Genomic DNA, 12,135 nt, shown 5'->3' with positions numbered 1-12,135 from the left:
ATAGAATCCTATTAGAAACCCATTAATATGGAGACCTATGGGACCCAATAGCCAAAACAATGTTGATAGAGAACCAAGTTGGAGAACTCATACTTCCTGATATCAAAAATTACTGTAAAGAAAGTGGAATTATAACTGTAATCGTGGCATAAAAAGGTACATGCAGAACAGTGGAATACAATTGAGAATCTCAAAATAAGCTTCATATTTAAAGTCCGATTCAGTTTTAACAAAGTTGCCAAGACAATTCAATGGGAAATGGAAAGTCTTGTCAATAAATGGTACAGTGACAACTGATAACAACATGCAAAAGATGAATTTGGACCTCTATCTCACACAGTAAAGAAATATTAACTCAGTGAGCTAAGACTAAATTTTAAGAGTTGAAAGTATAACATTCTTAGAAGAAAGCATTGGAATACATTTTCATAAGCTTGTTTTTCTCAATTATTTCTCAAATATGATACCAAAAACATAGACAAATAAAAAGTATGTAAATTGTATTTCATCAAATTAAAAGTTTGTGCTTCAGAGGACATCATCAAGAAAAAAATGTAGTCCAAAAATTTGAGAAATATTAGTAAATCATATGTGCAATAAAGAGTTGAATTTAGACTATATAAGTAAATTCTACAACTAATAATAAAGATATAAAACAAATGATGAAATTCACAGATACATAAATGACAATCAACATAAAAATTTTTCAGCATTATTGGGAATTATAAATCAAAACTATATTAATGTCACTTTAGATTATACCCACACAAAGGATATAAGTTAAAAGTTAGGAAACATCAAGAGTTGATGAGAATATGGAGAAACAGAACCTCTCACTCACTGCTGTTAGGTATATAAAAAAGGTCCACCCATTTTTGAAAAAAGTTCTTACAAGTTGAACTTACTAGGTGTCCCATCAGTTCCACTGTTAGATATATACCCAAGAGAAATCAAAATATATGACCCCACACAATCCGATACGCAAATACAAATAGTGGCTTTACTTGTATTGGCCAAAATGTAGAAACAACCCATATGTCTATAAACTTAGAAACATAGTATATCCAAGTAGTGAAGTATCATTCAGCTATTAAAAGAAGTGAAGTTTGGATGTATGTTCAAAAACATGAAACTGGAAAAAATATGTAAGTGAAAAAGTCAGTAAAAAGTCCAAATATTATATAATACCACTTATATGAAATAACCATAATTGATAAATTTATGAAGACAAACAGTATATTAGGTTGCCTATTGTTTGAGGATACAAAAAAAGGGATTGACAGGTATTAGTATAAGGTTTCTCTGAGGTGATGGAAATGCTCTAAATTTGGATTATGATGATAGTTGTACAAGTCTGTGAACATAATAAAAACCACAGAATTGTACACTTTAAATGGGCAAGTTGCATGATATGTGAACTACATCTCAATAAATCTGTTACAAAAACAGATAAGCAAACATTATCATCCATCTGCTAACAACTTTGAAAACTGAGACAAAATGTGGCTAGTAAATAATTCATGAAGGGATAAAAAAGCTTAAACAATCCTGCATCTTTTAGAAAATGGAATAATAGTTTAAGATTTTCTCATAAGAAAACTCCAGACCTTACAACTTTACAGGCAAGGTCTACAAAACTTTGAATGAAGAGTTTATCCCAACATTTAAAAAAACATCTTGACTATTCAGGAAAAAAAAATGAGTGGATTATGCATTAATTCACTTTTACTCCAGCACAAATTTATGACCAAAACTCAAAAATGTTACAGAAAATAAAAAATGGTTTCCTTTATTGAATAAAGATATCAAAATCCTAAATGTATAAATTTCAAATTAAATCAAACTTTGAATTAAAAGATAATGTATCATAACTACCTAGATTCACACTTTATATGCAAGAATTATCTAACATTAGAAAATCCATTAATACAGTCCACTACATCGTAACACATTAAAAGAAAAAAAAACCTGCCGACGTGGGTTCAAAGCCAGCCTCCAGCAATTGCAAGGCACTAAACAACTCAGTGAGACCCTGTCTCTGAATAAAATACAAAATAGGGCTGGAATGTGGCTAAGTGGTCCAGTATCCCTGGTACAAGAAAGAGAGAGAGATAGAGGGAGAGAGAGAGAGAGAGAGAGAGAGAGAGAGAGAGAGAGAGAGAGAGAGAGAGAGAGAAAGAAACTGTGATTTAAATGAATAAAGGATTTGGAAGAATCTTTCTCAATTTCACAGTTATTTTAAGACATAAAATACTAAAATACATGTCCTTTTAATAGGAATGCTTGATTTCCTTTTAAACTAGGAAAAAAATATAAATAAGAACATTCACAAGTTTTAATTTTGCTCAACATAATATTGAAGGACATAGCCCATGATATGAGAAAACATGCGTGCGTGCGCGCACACACCCACACACACCCACAATTGGAAAACTGTTTCAAACAGATGAAATACTTATTATTGCAAATGATATACTCATTCAAATACAAAAATCACACACAGCAAAACCCTAAAGACAAATTATTGAAAACAATGAAAAGTTTAGCAACTCTGCTGAATATTGAATAGGATGATGTTATTGGCAAGATCTTAGATTTTTTCTTTCTTTATTTTGGTGATGTATTTATTAATGTTTCCTATATTATTATAAATATAGGCTATGCATTGACCCATAATTCAAATATATCATGATTCATGGGATAATTTAATTGTGTGTAGCTAAGTCCCAAAATTGGAATAAAATCATTCCAGAGAATCAGTCTTCTATTTAAAATGTTGTCATAGAAAAGTGATTCTGGGAACCTTAGTGACACCTTATTGTGGTTTGGATGTGAGTTGTATCCAAAAGCTCACTTGAGAGACAATGAAAGAAGATACAGGGGAGAAATCATTGGGTTGTGAGAGTCTTAACCCAATCAGTGAATTAATCCCCATAGGGATTAACTGAGTGGTAACTGAAGTGGTAGGGTGTGGCTAGAGGAAGTGGGACATTGTACCTGGTGAGTGGAGTCTTTCTCTCTGCTTTCTGATCACCATAGGAGCTGCTGCTTTCTGCCACACACTCTTCCGCCATGATGTTCAGCCTCACCTCACCTCAAGGAATAAAAAAAAAAGCCAGCCTTCTATGGACTAAGACCTTTGAAACCGTGAGCCCACAAATAAACTTTTCCTCTCTACAATTGTTCTCATCGGATCTTTTAGTCACAGCATCCAAAAAGCTGGCTAAAGCATACCTCATGTATCAGTTTTGTTTATTTCTGAGTTCTAGGAGTCTTATGTAGCAGTGGTTTGCAAAATGAGCAAGCAATTTTGTTTTAAACAGGATTTCAGAATAGCCACTTATGTTTTCACTCAGTTATTAAAAAATGGTCCAAAGTAAATCAAAAGAGAAAGAGAAAGAAGGAAGGAAGGAAAGAAGGAAGAGAGGGAGGGTGGGGAGGAAAATTTAAATTGATCAATAAATGAATAACCAAGCAAAGACATAATAAATTCTCAGTTTACTGGCATATTTTAAAAGAAACAATACATCATCTCTAGGTGATTGAGAAAAGCCAAACGAACAGTGCCGAAATACTGAATGCCTTTGACAAAAATAACACTTTTTTTTTTTATTGTGGGGACTGATTTATTTATTTATTTACTTACTTACTTATTGGAACCAGGGTATGAGCCCAGGATTGCTTAACCACTAAGCTACATTCCCAGCATTTAAAAAATTGTATTTAAAGACACAGTCTCACCAAGTTGCTCAGGGCCTCGCTAAATTGCCACAGCTGGCTTTCAATTCACCATCCTTCTGCCTCATCCACCAAAACCTCTGGGATTACAGGCCTGTGCCGCCAGGGGCTGGAGTTGTACTGATATCATTATCATTTTAGGATATAGAACTTGGACATGCATCTATGACAGTTATATCAGCCTCTGCCCAGAGTTTGCCCCAGTGACTAGGATCACTGCAGGGAGGCACTGACGAAACAGTCAGAACAAGGAGCAACAGGGCTGATCCTCAGCCTGCACAACCCAGGGTATGCATATTTCTTCTCTTCCATCTCACACACATGGGCCAGGTTCCTGATATTAGACTGTTTAGTGAAGAAACAACAGGCAATGAAGTTTTGTAAAACATCTAACCAAACGTTACACATGGACACAGTTTGTATTAGTGGCTAATTTGAAACTCAGCCCAGATTTACCCCATTTTATTCAGATTCCTCACTCTGTGTGAAATTGGCCCCCTTACACATGAGCCCACTCACATGAAGGCTAACATCTCCACCCACACCTACCTGCACCCTGACAATAATATCCTTCTACTATGGAACGAATGCAAGAATTGGTTTTCTGAGAATGTAAGTTCTGCTTTTCTGAAAATGTAATTTCTGAGAATTTAACATTTTTTATACAACCTGGTAATTTTCCACTTTTATAAAATTTATCTTGTGTTTATAATTGCTTCTTCTGCCCTCCCCCTTTTTGTGGTGTTAAGCCTTACAAGCTTGTTCCTACCCTAAATCGGGGTCATGTGTTGCAGAGTTGCTTGGTCTCTGCGCTCTTGACCGCTGGCCGGCAATAAAGCCTCTTTACTTCCAAAAAACTCAGAGAATTATTTGAAAATTTGGGAATAGTGCCTTAACATTTGGAAAACCAAATATTTCATAATTATTGTTTTGTAATCATTTGTAATTATTAAACCAGGAAATAATGCTGGGACCAGTTTGGAAGCTCTTCCACTTAAAATCACGACATGATTTTCCTGTTAAATAGTACTCTATGGTGTTGGTTCTTTCATTAGAAGTATGATTTGCAAGATGATGATTTTCTTGTTTCTTCTCCTTATTTTATAGGTCTTTGGCCAATGTAAATACGGTACAAAAGAACAAGAATGATAGCACTGGATACAACAGACAATATTATTTCTTTTCTCCACTCCAGAGGTTTTCATTGCTTTCCTCTTAATTTCATGTAATGTTAGCCTTAAGGATAGGAATGTCACCTTTAAAAATATCTCAAGGATCTCCACTGAATTCACTTTGAAACTTTATTGCTGGACACACAAAAGCATGTCAAGTCCTCAATTAAAAGATGAAATATTATCTCCTTTTTCCATCTGAAATGTCTTTGAAGGCATTTCATGGACATGCAAAATAGTTGGTTGATATTTTGGGGAGTATCCATGGAAGTAATGGAGCACACTAGCCAAGAGTATTTTTTGTGCTAATTAAATATTCCAAACTTCTATCAAGATTATTGTCACCTATTTAATGGCTCATTGAGTTTACAGTCCATGCAAGTTCTCTTTCATCAGTAGAGATAGGACATCCATTCTAGGAATGATAAATTAGGGAGCAGGCTAAAAATATAAAAGACCTTCTAAAAAGTATTCACATTTCAATTTTCTGACAGGTACAATTCTGCCAACTGATGAAATATAGAATCTGATCAGCTTGGATAATTCATTTTCTTCAGAGTCAACTAACACATTTTTACACAGTCTAAAGCACTGAAAGTTATGCTGTAGAATAAATTTGTACATTTAAATGGATCTATGCAGATAATCAAATACCTTTAATATACTTGGTAAATCTTATCTTCAGTAGAAATAGATCAAGGGGAATGAAAGGAAGGGAGGGGGATGGGAATAGAAAAGACAGTAGAATGAATCAGATATAACTTTGCTATGTTCATATATAAATATATGACCAGTAAAACATGTACAACAACAAGAATGGAATCCTAATTAGAATAAATTGTACTCCATGTATGTATATGTGTCCAAATACATACTACTGTAATATGTATCTAAAAAAAAATAAGTAAAAGAAAGTCCTTATATCGTGTATTTAAAATGTCTAAAATATGAAGGCAAATAAATTCAACACTTCTGGCATAAATAAAGAAGAGAAGCCTGCCTTATAAGCTGAACATTGTAAAAAATTAATATAATCCATTCAGCATATCTTGATCGATAGTTATATGCTAGGGATTGCCTTAATTAAGTATACATTGGAGAATAAAATGGGTGTGAAACATGAGTTTGTTGCTTACACTATATTTGGGGAGTTGTAGACTAAATAAATATAGAAATAAATAGATAATTATGACTATTGATAAGTTTAATGAAGAAAATAGGGTTGCAGTACTATGAAAAACAGAAGAATTATATCCTAAGGACAAAGATATGATGGAAATAAGGGCTGGTCCAGGCAAATATTAAAGGAAAGCATGCTGCAGACCCAGGGAGTAACACAAAGACTCTGAAATGGAAAAGACTTAGGTGCTTCATAGAGGTGAAGTCAGTGCTGCTTATATGTAATGGAAAAGCAAAGAGTGACTGCAGAGGCAATGAGAGACAAAGATCCTGGCAGATTAACCAAAGTTTTATAGACCATGGTAGGCTAGGAGTTCAGCTTTTATGCAACATGCAGGAGAAGACTCTTTCCATAAGAGGCTGATATTTTGAGCCAAAAAAAAAAAAATGTAGCTTTTGTAGTAATCAAAATATAAGATCCCAGTGGCTTAGATTCAGTGATAGAGTATAGATGAAGAAAAACTGACAAACATGTGATTTGATTTTGATAAAGAATAGGAAGTGATGATTTTATATAAGATAAGAAAATTTTTAGAAGCAGTGAATAGTGATGCATTTACAGAGGTAGAGAAAATAGAGAAATAGATGGGATGTTTGCCTATTTATTTATTTATTTTGCAGTTAGGACATTTTGGATATCAAGATGACAATCAGGTTATAGAACTGAGGCTCAGATGTGATTACTACCCTGAAAGTCTTTAGAATGTAGATGATCTTTGAAACCACAGAAAAACTAAGATATTCAGAGTAAGAACATAGAGAAAGGAAGGGGCATAAGTAGGACTGAGCCTGAGGAACACCAGCATTTCTGGGCTAGAGAAAATGAGCCTACAGAGAAAATGAGCCTGGAATGAAAATGGGGGAAGCACAGTCATAGAGACAGAATGTGCTCATTAGGAAAGGCCCAAATGAGCACCTGATACCTGAAGGCAAGATAGGACCTCCCCAGTACAGGCCAAGGATTAGATCTTTTGCATATGAAAAGTGGTGTCCTCATTTCTAAGAGGAAATAGCAAGGTAGAGGTGGGCACAGGTTGAAGTAAGATTTTGAATTTGCAAAAGTGATGACTTATACTTGGTCAATGTGGTATGGGGCAAGATCCTCAGATTTGAAAACTGGATGAGAATGGGAGTATAAAAAGGGGAAAGGAGAATGTCTCATAAGGAAGACAAACTAGACAAAATTAATCTTGAAAATGGAAACACAATCTTACTAGAAAATAGTAGTAAAATTGATGGACAGTGTTGCTTTAGCATAGTTTTCATGTGCTTGTCAGTAAGTACTTATATTCATGTCTGATTCTGTTCACTTCTCAGTAAACTCTAATTGAAATCCAGCTTCCGTGGATATTCATTGTATTCTCTAAGGTGCATAGGTCAAGTACTATCGTTCATAGATGAGAAAACCTGCTCAGAGAATATCACCTACCTCAGTGGAAGTGGCTCCAATACCACAAGACAAAATGGAAAATCTGATCCAGACTATCAGATCCAAATACAGCACCTTCAATATCCCATTCAGCCTATTTTGGTTTAGATTTAAGGTGTCCCCAAAACCCATGTGTGGGACAATGCAAAAAGGTTCAGAGGTAAAATAATTAAGTTATGAGAGCTTTAACCTACTCAGCACGTTAATCTACTGATATGTATTAAGTGGGCAGTAATCCTAGGCAGACTGTGACTAGAAGAAGTAGGATAGTGGGGGTATGCCTCTCGGGTATGTATTTTGTCCCTGATGAGCAGAACACTCTCTACTTCCTGGTTGCAACATTGTGAGCTATCTTCCTCTGCCACACATTTCTGCCATGATGTTCTGCCTCATCTTGGGCCCAGAGCTATGGAGTCTGCTGACCATGGACTAAAACTCTGAAACCATGAGCCCAAAACAAAACAAAACAAAACAAACAACAACAACAACAACAACAACAAAAAAAAAACGTGTTTTCCTCTAATTGTTCTTGTCAGGTCTTTTGGTCACAGTGATGAAAAAGTTGACCAAAACAGCCATACTACCAGAACCATATGTATCCTTAAATAATAATGATGTGGCAATGTAGGTATTTAAGTATCCTGTTATTGTAAACTCTTGGTCTTATGGTTATAACTTTTTAAAAGTACAAAAAAGTCACTTTTAGACACCTGCTCTATGATTTTTTTTATGTGGTCCACCCATACTCAGTACCAGGGCAAGGCTCTAGATATCTTTAAGTGAAAACTTTCCTGGAATCGTACTTTCAGACTGACATGAGTGGTAAAGGCAGCTGAACAACCAATTTAGTTGATTTTGCTTTACTAACTTGACTGGTCATTGGACTGAATTGACCAGAAGGCACCATCATGCGAATACGCTGAGTTATCTTTATCTAGAGGATGCAAGTTATGCCTTATATTATTAATTCTTTCAGATAGCATGGATACTTCTGCCTCTGAAATTTAATATGTGTTGAATCTACTTTATAGGAAGAATATGGTAATTTCAGAAATAAAGATATTATCTGGGTTTTCTCATCAGCTGTTCCTCTTTGGTTGCAAACAGGAGAACTTGTCCCTGATTAAATTAAGCAAAAATAAATACATACAAGGATAATTAAAAAATTCATGCTAAGGAAGATGAGAATTGAGGAAGAGACAAAACACAGGGCACCCTCTAAGAAGTGCTGCATTGAAGATTTTTGGGACCAGGCTGGACTGGGTAATGTCTGAGCAGTTGGTTTTTAGTGTTTCAAAGAGAGCATGAAAGTACATAAGCAAACAATCACTGGATATTATTAATATTACTACTGCTAATAAGAATGCTGGTGGATGACACATGAAGAGACCCTATTTGGGGGTGTGGTGCTAAACACTTTACAAACTCACACAAACCTAGGAATTAGTAATTTATATCTCTCCATTTAACCAAACGGAATCACAGCTTGAAGAGATTAACCTTCCACAAGGTCACGAGGCTAGCAAGGACAAGAACCAGAAAGTCATTCTATTTAAAGTCAAAACTATATTTTTAATTTCTATTTTAAATGCTTCTACAAAATAAATTCAAATCATGAGTCCTCTGAATGGGTAATATCACTGAAGTTAAAGTGATTAGAAGTAATAGATTATTATTTTTTCCTTCTCTCTTGTTCTTCTCACTGTCATTCAGACCCTCTATAGGTCTATGTGGATGCATGCTTAAGATTCAAAATTCAATGCGTGCAGTTTTTAATTTTCAATTAAATCATACCATATACTACAAAAGACCATAAGTAATTGATTATTAGGAGAAAAGAGAAATGTTTTCTAAGGCGTATTTTTAAAGGATTATTGAAACTGAGTTAGGACTACATTATATACTAGTTACGTGTCAAAAGAAGCAGAATGCTTCTCTAGCTACATGAACATTACAGAAAGTTGTAGAAGTAATAGGCTTCTTAAAGATGTCTTCATTGCCAAAAACTTACCAACTCCAACATCCAGCATTTGAAGCAAGAAACATAGATCCTCTGATGACTGAATTCTGGAAGCAAAAATAAGGATGAGAGACACTAACAGTGGTTAACCTATTATCAGTTTCATGATCAAATCAGATATAGAATATTTTGGCCAAAAGGATGTTGAGATAAGTAAATTGAGAATAAGTAAATTGAGAAATCAGTCTTCCTCCATTTGTATTTAGTGTATGGAAAAGATAGAAAGTGAGATTATAGAATGCCTCTCACTATAAATTAATTTTCCTAATTCTACCAATACCAATACCCAGGAGATCAGATGGGTAGGTAGACAGAACACAAATGCATGGATTTCCTCCAAGGTAAAGTACATAGGAAATCCCTCTTGCTTTTGTTTTCAAAATATACTGTTCAGTGAAATAGCACGAATATATGAACATTCATGAAATTTTCTTACAGTATTGCTTCCATTTATTACCCACTGATGACCCAGACTAGATGGAAGGGCCTTACCCCTTGAATAAAAGCCATTAATATTTATATATCTCACTTAAAGTAATTTTATATCTTCTATATGCACCAAATGCAGACTAAAATCATAAATGAAGAAAAAAGTAGTACTACTGAAAATAATGTTTCAGAAAGTTTTCAAGGAAGTGGTCACAGCCTCATGAGAACACTTTGAACTAGAGCTAAGTAAATGAGTGTGTAGTCACCTAACCCAAAGACTCCTAATCAGGCTGCCTTTGTTCTGCAGCTCATATTTTAACTAGAAGTTCCTTTGCAATACCTGCACATATTTTCTATTCATATGTAAATTGCATTAAAGCAGTTATTCTTTCTTCCTCACAATCTAAGTTTAAAGTGATAATAAAATTTATGAAGAGCTGTAAGAAGTGAATACTTGTGGACACTGGAATATTCTGGCATTGTACCAAGCTCACAGGAGCAGCCTGTGTCTGTCCTTCCCTCAGGGATCTCTCTGAACATTAAGGGGTTATCACTAGAGCCATTATGGGATTTAGACACTTCCACTGATATGACATTTGGATTTCAATAGTAGTTTTATGGCTCTCTTTACAGCTTTATCAGAATGGAGATGTGTATTTGCTCCCATGCCCATCAGGAGAGGGAATGATGTCTCTTGGTCAGAGGGCAGGGAACCACACACCCTAGTTCTACTCCGGATTTTGCCAGTCACCTGCTGGACACCACTGACTAAGCCACATAAAATCTGGGACCTCCCTCTATCCTACTTGCAGATTAATTACCTGTGTGTAGATTTCAAGGGCAGTTGAATCCTGTGTGCTTCTCCACTTGCTCTCTCTTTTATTTTTTTTCCTCTTTTTCTTTGCTTTTTTTTTCTTTATTTTTTTAAGATCAGGAATTGAGAATTTTATGTGCAACTGAGTTGTGGATAGAACTAAGGAGAGAACCTCGATGGAATTTATAAGCCATCAATTATAAATATACCCATGGTATCTGATGTCTTAGGGGAGTAACCTAATTCTGCTTGGATGGTGTCATTTCATAGGACTGTTTCTTCCTGTTTTCACAAGCATGCTGTGGTTATTAGTGTAACCAAAAACAGGACATTTCATTCCTATATGCCTTGGTTTCTCAATCTCTTAAAAGATAAGGAAATAAAGCACAAACTTGAGTATCTTAAGTTGTTCAAGAAAAGATAAGGCTGAGATGCAATTTAAAATAAATACAGGATATTTGCTGTTCTTGCTTATAATGGGCCCCAGGTTGTATTTGCTATGTAAAATGATAGTTTATAAATACAATTATTAAAGAACTAAATCAACTGTTTTTTTTTTTTTCCCCACTTGGGGGAACTTATCATCAAGAGAGTTGCCTGGGGTCAAATAATAGTAGATTTTGAAAGCCAACTTTGTTACAAAACACTGTGATTTTGAGAAAGTTAATTTCTCCTACACCTTAACTTCTTTGTCTCTGAAAGGGAGAGAAAAGAATACAATTACTACCTTATAGAACAGACTGTAAAGATGAAGTAAGATGAAATGTAAAATACAGCCATCAGGAGCTCAGAGAATAATGATCATCAATATTCCAAGTCTCCATTGCTCTCACTGCAGGTAGAATAGGTCCCAGGCACCACTGAGAGCCATGTTGAACAGATACTGTAAGCTTTCAAGTAAATTGATGAGGTTATCTGACACCAGGTTGGCCAATAAAATAATGTATATTTCAACTCTTCAACCACATGACTAGATTCATGTAGACAGAGTTGGTGGGTGTCATGCCTGGCGCTCTGCCTCTCTGCACCAGCCCCCTGGCCCTATGATAAGCCCAGAGATGGAAAAGATCCCTCCATTAGCATTCAGTGGGGTCCATCTGTCTATATCCTTATCTGTCTCCCTCACTCCATCTTCGATAGTGTCCCCTTGGTATTTATTTTCTATCATTTGTGTAGTGTAAAATTTAACAAGTGATGCTTAAGATAATAAATCCCATGACTGCTATTTCTGTTTGAAAACCATGACATGGTGTGGCAAAAGCGCCACATAGTCTGGGCTTTGCTCTTGTTTGCAGAGCTTTTTCTTCGCATATTTTACTGTCAGTTTCTTGACATTTTTGTCAGCTTAGGACTG

The sequence above is a fragment of the Marmota monax genome, unplaced genomic scaffold, assembly GCF_021218885.2.
Source record: "Marmota monax isolate L192 unplaced genomic scaffold, Marmota_monax_Labrador192_F-V1.1 WCK01_AAM20220418_F8-fsc00005, whole genome shotgun sequence".
NCBI lineage: Eukaryota > Metazoa > Chordata > Mammalia > Rodentia > Sciuridae > Marmota > Marmota monax.
Note: the sequence above shows the minus strand (reverse complement) of the source record.